This window comes from Bufo gargarizans, chromosome 3, assembly GCF_014858855.1.
Source record: "Bufo gargarizans isolate SCDJY-AF-19 chromosome 3, ASM1485885v1, whole genome shotgun sequence".
NCBI classification, from domain to species: Eukaryota; Metazoa; Chordata; class Amphibia; order Anura; family Bufonidae; genus Bufo; species Bufo gargarizans.
In genome coordinates, this window is record NC_058082.1 from 48,624,284 (window position 1) to 48,636,400 (window position 12,117).

Here is a 12,117-nt window from a genome sequence, read left to right on the forward strand (position 1 = left end):
ACTGGCACATTATGGGGGCACTATGAGGACATTAGCTCAACTGGGGGCATTAAAAGGGGGTATTTTTTGCACTGGCACACATTATAAGGAGGCATTTTTTGTACTTGTGCTCATTTTAACCCGTTAGGGACTTAGGGCGTACCGGTACGCCCTGTTTCCCGAGTCCTTAAGGACCCAGGGCGTACCGGTACGTCCTGTGTAGTTTTGATCACTTCCGCACAGCCGGCAGTGATCGGAACAGGGTGCCTGTTGAAATCATTCAGCAGGCACCCTGTGACAATGCCTAGGGGGTTCCTGTGACCCCCCCGCATCGCTACAAACCGCAGGTCAATTCAGACTTGCGTTTTTTAGCGCTTATGCAAGTTTCTGATCCGCAGGGATCAGAAACCCCAAAGTGCCTATATTTCTATGTTAACCCCCCCCCCTGCAGCCCTCTGTGTTTTTGTGCCTGCGGGTGCAGCGGGGGGAGGATTGCGGGCGGTGCGTGAGGCGGACAGGAGGCGTGCGGCAGTGTGGGGGTCGGGTGAGCGATCTTCCGCCTGCCCCCCCGTTTATTTTCAGCATGGCCGAGCAGTTGAATCAGAGTGTCAGCTCATTGCTGAGACTCCGATTCAAACAGCAGACATCTGTGCAGATGTCCGCCGTTTTAACCCCTTCCATGCCGCGGTCCGTAGGGACCGCAGTATGGAAGAGGTGAAGAGGGAGGGAGCTCCCTCCCTCTCCCATCGGGGGGCTGCTGTGCCTTATGCAGCCCCCAGACAGGATGGGGTTGACAGAGGGAGGGAGTCCTCCCCTTCCCCGTCTGCTCAGTTGTGGCAGACGGGGAAGGTTCCCATGGCAACAGGACGCCTTCTCAGGCATCCTGCTGTCCATGGTGCTGAACAGATCTGTGCTAAAGGCAGAGATCTGTTCAAAGTGTGAATAAAATACAGTGCAGTACACTATATAGTGTACTGTACTGTATTATACAGATATCAGACCCACTAGATCTTCAAGAACCAAGTGGGTCTGGGTAAAAAAAATATTTATCCCTGATTAAAAATAAAAAAATTAAATTCCCTACACATGTTATATATAACCGCGTCCGTAATGACCCGATCTATAAAACGGTCATGTTACATTTCCCGCACGGTGAACGCCATAAAAAATAAAAACTATAATGAAATTGAAATTTTGCTCACCTTACTTCCAAAAAAAGGTAATAAAAGTGAACCTGCTCTATAAAAATATCACATGATCTAACCCCTCAGATGAACAACGAAAAAATAAAAATGGTGTAAAAAAAGCCATAATTTTGTCACCTTACTTCCAAAAAAAGGTAATAAAAGTGATAAAAAAAGACGTATGTACCCCAAAATCATACCATTAAAACAGTCATCTCATCCTGCAAAAAATGAGACCCTAACTAAGACAATCGCATAAAAAATAAAAAAAACTATGGCTCTCAGACTATGAAAACACTAAAATGATTTTTTTTTGTTTCAAAAATGATATTATTGTGCAAAACTTAAATAAATTTAAAAAAGTAAACATATTAGGTATCCCTGCGTCCATAACAAGCGGCTCTATAAAAAATAGTACATGATCTAATCTGTCAGATGAACGTTGTAAATAAAAAATAAAAACGGTGCCAAAACAGGTATTTTTTGGCAAATTTTCAATTTTAATCAATTTTTTCCCATAACAAAGCAAGGGTTAACAGCCAAACAAAACTCAATATTTATTGCCCTGATTCTTTAGTTAACAGAAACACCCCATATGTGGTCGTAAACCTCTGTACGGGCACACGGCAGGGCGCAGAAGGAAAGGAATGCCATACGGTTTTTGGAGGGCAGATTTGGCTGGACTGTTTATTTTGACACCATGTCCCATTTGAAGCCCCCCTGATGCACCCCTAGAGTAGAAACTCCAAAAAGTGACCCCATTTAAGAAACTTCACCCCTCAAGGTATTTTTTGTTACTTTGCTTCACAAAAAGTGTAATATAGAGCAACCAAAAATCATATGTACCCTAAAATATTACAAAAAAACTGCCACCTTATCCCGTAGTTTCCAAAATGGGGTCACGTTTTTGGAGTTTCTAATCTAGGGGTGCATCAGGGGGCTTCAAATGGGACATGGTGTAAACAAACCACACAGCGTTCCTTTCCCTCTTCGCCATGACGTGGGGCCGTAGAGTGGTGTACGACCACATATCGGGTGTTTCTGTAAACCGCAGTCAGGGCAATAAATATAGAGTTTTGTTTGGCTGTTAACCCTTGCTTTGTTAGTGGAAAAATTGATTAAAATTGAAAATTTGGGAAAAAATTTAAATTCTGAAATTTCATCTCCATTTGCCATTAACTCTTGGGAAACACCTAAAGGGTTAATGATGTTTGTAAAATCAGTTTTGAATACCTTGAGGGGTGTAGTTTCTAGAATGAGGTCACTTTTGGGTGGTTTCTATTATGTAAGCCTCACAAAGTGACTTCAGACCTGAACTGGTCCCTAAAAAGTGGACCAGTGCACAAATTTTTAAGATTTGCATCTAAACTTCTAAGCCTTGTAACTTCCCCAAAAAATAAAATGGCATTCCCAAAATGATCCAAACATAAAGTAGACATATGGGGAATGTAAACTAATAGCTATTTTTGGAGGTATTACTATGTATTATAGAAGTAGAGAAATTGAAACTTGGAAATTTGCTAATTTTTCAAAAATGTTGGTAAATTTGGTATTTTTTTTTATAAAACAAATGAATTTTTTTGACTCCATTTTACCAGTGTTATGAAGTACAACATGTGAGAGAAAAAAAAAACAATCTCAGAATGGCCTGGATAAGTAAAAGTGTTTTAAAGTTATCAGCACATAAAGTGACACTGGTCAGATTTGCAAAAAATGGCCTGGTCCTTAATGGGATTCTGTCACCAGGTTTCACCCCCTCCAGATAAAAATATGGTTATGTTCAGGGAGCTTTAACCATTCCTAATGTGGTCTTATAAATGTAATCTGTAGGCTCATTTTGCTAAAAATACGATATTACTAACCTGTCATTCATAAAAATAAGGTGCCCAAGGGGATGTAAATGGATCCAAGCTCCCGCCCGCACCCGCCGCCGTTCGTGCCCAGCTCCGCCTTTCCCGACCTCAGCGCCGCCTCATAATCTTCTGTGACGACTCCCGCTCTCCCTCCCTCCTCCTCCTGCTGTAACATCGCTGTGACGCCTCCTCCTGCTGTAACATCGCTGTGACGCCTCCCCCTGCTGTAAGATCGCTGTGACGCCTCCCCCCTCCTCCTGCTGTAAGATCGCTGTGACGCCTCCCCCCTCCTCCTGCTGTAAGATCGCTGTGACGCCTCCCCCCTCCTCCTGCTGTAAGATCGCTGTGACGCCTCCCCCTTCCTCCTGCTGTAACATCGCTGTGACGCCTCCCCCCTCCTCCTGCTGTAAGATTGCTGTGACGCCTCCCCCCTCCTCCTGCTGTAAGATTGCTGTGACGCCTCCCCCCTCCTCCTGCTGTAACATCGCTGTGACGCCTACCGCTCTCCCTCCCTCCCCCCTCCTGCGATGTTACAGCAGGAGGAGGGGGGAGGGAGGGAGAGCGGGAGGCGTCACAGAGGATTATGAGGCGGCGCTGAGGTCGGGAAAGGCGGAGCTGGGCACGAACGGCGGCGGGTGCGGGCGGCAGCTTGGATCCATTAACATCCCCTTGGGCACCTTATTTTTATGAATGACAGGTTAGTAATAGGGTATTTTTAGCAAAATGAGCCTACAGATTACATTTATAAGACCACATTAGGAATCACTAAAGCTCCCTGAACATAACCACATAACCATATTTTTATCTGGAGGGGGTGAAACCTGGTGACAGAATCCCATTAAGGTGAAATAGGGCCGAGTCCTTAAGGGGTTAAGGGGGCATTTTTCTACTGTCACATTATGAGGAGAATTAGTACTACGGGGGGGCATTTTGGTGGGCTTTATTACTACTCGGGGATTGTGGGGAACATAATTACTAGTATAGGCAGTATGGGAGCATTATTACTTCTGGGGCACAGTGGGGACATGTTGGGGGCACTGTAGGAGCAGTATTACCACCAAGTGTGCTCTGGCAGAGAATTATTTGTTGGGACTTTTGAGAGCACCATAGGGGCACCCTGGGTTTATCTGTTTCTGCAGTATAATACTGGGGAGCACAGCAGCACAGTATTGGGGGTGGTAGGAGGATTTGTCCAGAAGATGAGAGGATGATGGAAAAGTAGTAAACTAAGATGTTTTTGTCAAACTGCAGAGACGAGAGATGGCTGAAAGAAATCATCATGGCGGTCTGTACTGACTGCAGAAGATGAGGAAAGAGAACATCTACATCAGAGGAGACATCACTGGATATAAGAGGTATGGGGCATATACCCTGTATGTTCTGTAGTGATATATGTAATGTTAGGAGGGAAGGGGTTAGATTGAGAATTCAATTTTCACCTCAGGCAGCAGAAAGGTTAGGTGCACCCCTGAACTTACCTCTCCTTCTCTGCCGCTCCACTCCAGGTCCGGTGGTCTTCCCTGCATTCTCAGCTCCTGGTCTTCTCAGGGCCAGTGCTGCACTGTGAACTGACCACCTGGAGCGTCAGGTCATAGTACACGCACTACGTCCTGACTGCTGTACACAGTCAGGACAGTGCGGCACCCGATGAAGATCAAGCAGGGCTAGGTGAGTGTCGACAGCGCTTCACTCCCTCCGCCTCCTGCAGACTAATGAGCGCTTCCATAGTATAAATGAAAAATACAGCGCCACTGGCCCCTGTGGGCTCCCTCGCTTAGGTGTCCGGTCGGAACTGGGACCGCTGAAACCCCTATAGCTACGCCACTGGGTGCAGCACAGTCCTGTTCAAGAGAATGAACCTCGGGCTGCAATACCAAGCACAGCCACTTTACAACAGACAGCGCTGTGCTCGATACGCTGAGGAGGTTGCAACCTCTTGAAACAGCTGATCGGCGGGGGGTGCTGGGAGTCAGACCTCCACTGATGGCCTATCCTGAGGAAATGTCATCCGTATTTTGCCTACCAGAAAACTCCTTTGGGGGACATTCGTTCAGGGCTTTATGCTGCCTGCATTTAAGTGCGGACTCTGCCCCAAAAGTCCGGCAGTGGCCAAGTGGTATCTGCCTCTCATTGTTTTCAATGGGAGTCAGCGCTGAAGTTCGCACAGCTGGCAGTTTAAAGCTGTGACTGCGCCAAAAGGGGACATATCTTGGCATGGTGTCTGGACAGATGGCGCTTGAATCTGCACTTTTTCGCGGTTTAGCGCCATTCAAAAGAACTACACCATGAGCGGGTCTGCAGCATCTAAAATGAACAAACATGGCTGTTACTGCCTCAGAGAACAGCATCAAAATCTGCAGCGTGAACGTAGGCGTAACGCCTCACAGTTATTTTACGTAATTACCTCTCTGTGGTAACATTTTGGGGAAGGCCCTTTTCTGTTCCCGTGTGAATGTGCCTCAGTCCATGAACACATGGTTGGCTGAGTTTGGTGACCGGTCCGCACAGAGCCCTGACCTCAACCCCATTAGGATGAATTGAGAGCCGAATGTGAACAATGCCCTCTAGCCCAACATCAGTGAATGATCTCACAAATGCTCTTTTGACTGAATGGACACAAAATCCGACAACTGTCTGACAACCAGCGTGTATCCAGCATAGGAACTGTGTCTCCGTGTGTTGGATGGTTGTTTCAGCAACTGTCACAGCCACCATAAAGCTGTGTCTCTTCATGTCCGATTCGGTGGGAGACCATCCTTTTCACACTACACGATTCTTAAAGGACCCCTGTAGCTATGACACTGGCTGACCTGTTACATGCGCACTTGGCAGCTGAAGGCATCTGTGTTGGTCCCATGTTTATATGTGTCCGCATTGCTGAGAAAAATTATGTTTTAACTCTTAGGATACTGGAGTTTTTTTCATTTTCATTTTTTTCTTTGTTTGCAGCAAAACGGAGTCCTTTATTCTCCGGGTCAGTACGATTACAATGATACCACATATGTATAGGTTTTTTATGTCTAAATAGTCTAAAAGTATATGTAAAGTTTATTTTTACATCCCCATAACTTTTTTTATAGTTACATCTACTGAGCTGTGTGAGGGCTCATTTTTTGCGGCACAATCTGTACTTTTTATTGATACCATTTTAGAGGGTGTGTGACTTTTTGATCACAGTATATTATATATTTTTAGAAAAGAGAAGCGATGGAAAAAATGGCAAATTAGCCATTCGCCGTATTTAAAAAATATTTTCATATTTTAATAGTATGGGAGTTTTCAGACATGGTGATGCCCATGATGTTTATATTTTTTTGTTATTTATGTATTTTTTTATTTTACAGAAAGGGGGCTGATTTAAACTTTTATATTTTTTACAATCTTTTATATATTTTTAAAGATTTTTAATTTTATTTTTTATTATTTTGAAGCTCGCATTTGAGCCTACAATATTCTTTTATTTTAATTCTGAACAATCATGGGTCTTTTAGATCGACTATTTGTACAGAATTGCTCATTTCCTTTCTTGGCCTGCCACCTGCTGGCCAAAATAAGAATTGCAGCTTCAATACCCTGGGTCTCTTCAGAGAGACCCAGGGCATTGAATTCAATTACCAACATCCTCATTTATCGCAGAAAATACCGGTAAGTAGCCCGGGAGCGCAAGCTTTCAGGTTTTTCACCCAATAGATCACGGCATTTAAAGGCTTTAATGACCGCGATCGGCATTATTGCTGGTAACAATCATTAGCCGCGGGTCTCTGCTGTTTGAAACTGTGGAGCGAGCGCCATGTTTGGACTCGGCTCCAGCGCTGTATCAAAGGGTTTAATATATGCAAATGAGCCTCTAGGAGCAACACAGGTGCATTACTGTTGCACCTAGAGGCTCTGCTCTCTCTGCAACTACCTTCTGCACTTTATTTGACAGATGCCTTCAGCTGCCAAATGCAGACAGGTAACAAGTCAGCCAGTGTCATAGGATCACATCCGCTGAAGCTGCCCTTTAAATGATATGGGATTATTATGCAGGATATCAGAGTTGCAGTATAGTCACAGACAGGCTGCAGAGCCTAGCCCCTATTTCCTTTCCTGTCCCAGTTTTTAGGATTGGCTTGTAGCCGCCTTTGCTGACAGCTGCGGTCCCACAGGGTGAGGCTCAGGGCACCTCCGGGAGCGGACGGCGCGGTGACCACGCTCAGCCCCTGTGACTACAGATACGGGCGGCGCTCGGCGTGACGTCATCAGCGCTGCGACGTTCTCCTTACACGGCCGGCCAGTGAATCAGTGCGCTCCCGCCTGGGCTGCAGTACGAGCCGGAGCTGCGAGGTAACAATAGCGGGGCAGAGGAGGCCGGGGGACAGTGCTGGGAGGGATGGGGGTGATAGTCCTGCCGGCTCTGGAGACATGGACGGGAGCGTTATAGTGCCCCCTCCCCCCACCCGGCATATCATAACATGTATGACACCCTGTCATCCATATGTACCGGGGACATGTATGTAATGTTACCTGTGTACGTACACTTCTGTATACAGGGGGTCATGGCCATTGTATACCCATCTACCCTCATAGATAGAGAAGGGTATAGGACCCGGGATATATATATATATATATATACACAGACATACATGACGCTAGATACCCTGTATTTACTATATGTAGATATGTACACGCACATACATGACGCTATATACCCCTGTATTTACTATATGTAGATATATACACCTGTATTTACTATATGTAGATATATACATGCACATACATGACGCTATATACCCTGTATTTACTATATGTAGATATATACACGCACATACATGACGCTATATACCCTGTATTTACTATATGTAGATATATACACGCACATACATGACGCTATATACACCTGTATTTACTATATGTAGATATATACAGACATACATGATGCTAGATACCCTGTATTTACTATATGTAGATATATACACGCACATACATGACGCTATATACCCCTGTATTTACTATATGTAGATATATACACGCACATACATGACGCTATATACACCTGTATTTACTATATGTAGATATATACACGCACATACATGACGCTATATACACCTGTATTTACTATATGTAGATATATACACGCACATACATGACGCTATATACACCTGTATTTACTATATGTAGATATATACACGCACATACATGACGCTATATACACCTGTATTTACTATATGTAGATATATACACGCACATACATGACGCTATATACCCTGTATTTACTATATGTAGATATATACACGCACATGCATGACGCTATATATCCTGTATTTGCTATATGTAGATATATACAGACATACATGACGCCATATACACCTGTATTTACTATATGTAGATATATACACGCACATACATGACGCTATATACCCTTTATTTACTATATGTAGATATATACACGCACATACATGACGCTATATACACCTGTATTTACTATATGTAGATATATACACGCACATACATGACGCTATATACACCTGTATTTACTATATGTAGATATATACAGACACATACATGACGCTATATACACCTGTATTTACTATATGTAGATATATACACGCACATACATGACGCTATATACACCTGTATTTACTATATGTAGATATATACACGCACATACATGACGCTATATACACCTGTATTTACTATATGTAGATATATACACGCACATACATGACGCTATATACACCTGTATTTACTATATGTAGATATATACACGCACATACATGACGCTATATACACCTGTATTTACTATATGTAGATATATACACCTGTATTTACTATATGTAGATATATACACGCACATACATGACGCTATATACCCTTTATTTACTATATGTAGATATATACAGACATACATGACGCTATATACCCTGTATTTGCTATATGTAGATATATACACGCACATACATGACGCTATATACCCTGTATTTACTATATGTAGATATATACATGCACATACATGACGCTATATACCCTGTATTTACTATATGTAGATATATACACGCATATTCATGACGCTATATACCCCTGTATTTACTATATGTAGATATACACTTACATACATGACGCTATATACCCTGTATTTACTATATGTAGATATATACACGCACATGCATGACGCTATATATCCTGTATTTGCTATATGTAGATATATACAGACATACATGACGCTATATACACCTGTATTTACTATATGTAGATATATACACCTGTATTTACTATATGTAGATATATACACGCACATACATGACGCTATATACCCTGTATTTACTATATGTAGATATATACAGACATACATGACGCTATATACCCTGTATTTGCTATATGTAGATATATACAGACATACATGATGCGCTATATACCCTGTATTTGCTATATGTAGATATATACAGACATACATGATGCTATATAAACCTGTATTTGCTATATGTAGATATATACATGCACATACATGACGCTATATACCCCCTGTATTTACTATATGTAGATATATACACGCACATACATGACGCTATATACCCTGTATTTACTATATGTAGATATATACATGCACATACATGACGCTATATACCCTGTTTTTACTATATGTAGATATATACACGCACATACATGACGCTATATACCCCTGTATTTACTATATGTAGATATATACACGCACATACATGACGCTATATACCCCTGTATTTACTATATGTAGATATATACACGCACATACATGACGCTATATACCCCTGTATTTACTATATGTAGATATATACACGCACATACATGACGCTATATACCCCTGTATTTACTATATGTAGATATATACACGCACATACATGACGCTATATACCCCTGTATTTACTATATGTAGATATATACACGCACATACATGACGCTATATACCCCTGTATTTACTATATGTAGATATATACACGCACATACATGACGCTATATACCCCTGTATTTACTATATGTAGATATATACACGCACATACATGACGCTATATACCCCTGTATTTACTATATGTAGATATATACACGCACATACATGACGCTATATACCCCTGTATTTACTAAATGTAGATATATACACGCACATACATGACGCTATATACCCCTGTATTTACTAAATGTAGATATATACACGCACATACATGACGCTATATACCCCTGTATTTACTAAATGTAGATATATACACGCACATACATGACGCTATATACCCCTGTATTTACTAAATGTAGATATATACACGCACATACATGACGCTATATACCCCTGTATTTACTAAATGTAGATATATACACGCACATACATGACGCTATATACCCCTGTATTTACTAAATGTAGATATATACACGCACATACATGACGCTATATACCCCTGTATTTACTATATGTAGATATATACACGCACATACATGACGCTATATACCCCTGTATTTACTATATGTAGATATATACACGCACATACATGACGCTATATACCCCTGTATTTACTATATGTAGATATATACACGCACATACATGACGCTATATACCCCTGTATTCATTTAAGCACATGGTCCCATAATATGACTGCTGTATCCGACCACATAGTCAAGGGTTGTTTGTAGTCTGTTACCATGACGACCCTTGGGTCTGCACAGGAGCTATAGAAACGAAACAGTAGGAGAATTATAGTTTATGCATTGATTTTCCTCACTTATATAGCGCTGACATATTCCGCAGAGCTGTACCGACCTCCTCATCGCTTGCTGCCTCCAGTAGTGGTCACAGCCTAATAATTGGTTTTGTGGTTTTTAACACAAAATTCATCAAGGCTAAAAAAAAATAACCTAAAGAATACTCCGACCTCTGCATTACTGTCTGTAACCCTGGGTTCATACCTGAGCGTTCTGAAAGGAGCGCTCTGTATGCGCGATTGTACGGGCATTTACCATCGCGCATACAGAGACAAGCGAACGCCCATTGTCGCGCATTCCCGAAAGTCTATGTACGGGAACGCGCGACAAAACGCCCCAAAGAAGCTCAAGAACTTTTTTGAGCATAAGGCGTTTTTCAACGCGTTCAAACGCGCTGTAAAACGCTCACATGTGAACCAGGGCCATAGGGAAGCATTGGTTTTCATGTGTTGAGCGTTTTACAGCGCGTTTGAACGCGCTGTAAAATGCTCAGGTGTGAACCCAGTGTAAGGCTCCATTCACACGTCAGTATATTTTCTTTCCAGATTTACGTTCCTTTTTTTTTGTGGATCCGTGTTCCGTTTTTTTTTTTCAAAAGTGCATCCGCATCTTTTCTGTGGTTACGCAAAAATCAGAAAAAGAAGGCGGAAAATGTCACATGGGGCAGGATTCCTTTTCTATTTCCTGCAGATCCGCAATTCATGATCCACAATTGCGGATGACATTTGACATCTTTCCGCATGTCATCCGTTTTTTTGCGGACCCATTCTCTTCAATGGGGCGACGGTCCACAATTTGCGGACAAAAGTAGGACATGCGGTACTTATTTGACGGATCCGCATTGCGGAACGGTACGGAATTGCGGATGCGGACAGCATACTGATTGCTGTCCGCATCTTTTGCGGCCCCATTGAAATGAATGGGTCCGCATATATTCCGCATCTTTTCCGCATTTTTGCGGAAAAAAAATGCGGACGTGTGAATGGAGCCTAAGACTATAAATTATCCGCTGTTGATTGGTCACAGGAGGGAGATTTATCAAACCTGGTGCACAAACACGGTGGCGGGTTGGATTGGCCACTGCTACCAATCGGATTGCGTTTTTCATTTTTAAGGGGGGGGGCGTCTGATAGGTGAGAGCCTGGAGCTGATTGGCTTCTAACCAGTTTGACCTTTTCTGCTTCCTTGTATGTTCAGAACTGTAGAACCAAAGAGGACGCCACCAGCGGAGAGGCCGCGATCCTATACATCTGGTAAGACTACGGACGTCGTCACCTCCTGCTACATATTTTCTGCGCCCCGTGATTAGTCCTCATCCAGACTTGTAAGAAATAGGATTTAAAAAAATCCTCACGTGTTTTCTGCTCTGTTCTTTTGTTGTTTTTTTTGCACTCATGTAC

At 42.5% G+C, this 12,117-nt stretch overlaps 1 protein-coding gene across 2 annotated transcripts in view; it reads left to right on the top strand.

Annotated features, from left to right (window-relative positions):
- Positions 1 to 7,247: 7,247 nt before the first annotated feature.
- DCUN1D5 (defective in cullin neddylation 1 domain containing 5) overlaps positions 7,248 to 12,117 on the top strand; it is a 35,819-nt gene continuing 30,949 nt past the window's right edge. The window contains exons 1-2 of one of the 2 annotated variants that reach the window (XM_044286903.1): positions 7,248 to 7,342; positions 11,915 to 11,970. The gene's annotated coding sequence lies outside the window, so the exon portion shown is untranslated. Of the gene's footprint in view, positions 7,343 to 11,914; positions 12,042 to 12,117 lie in introns of those variants that run through there. The other variant, XM_044286904.1, reaches the window with a different exon arrangement.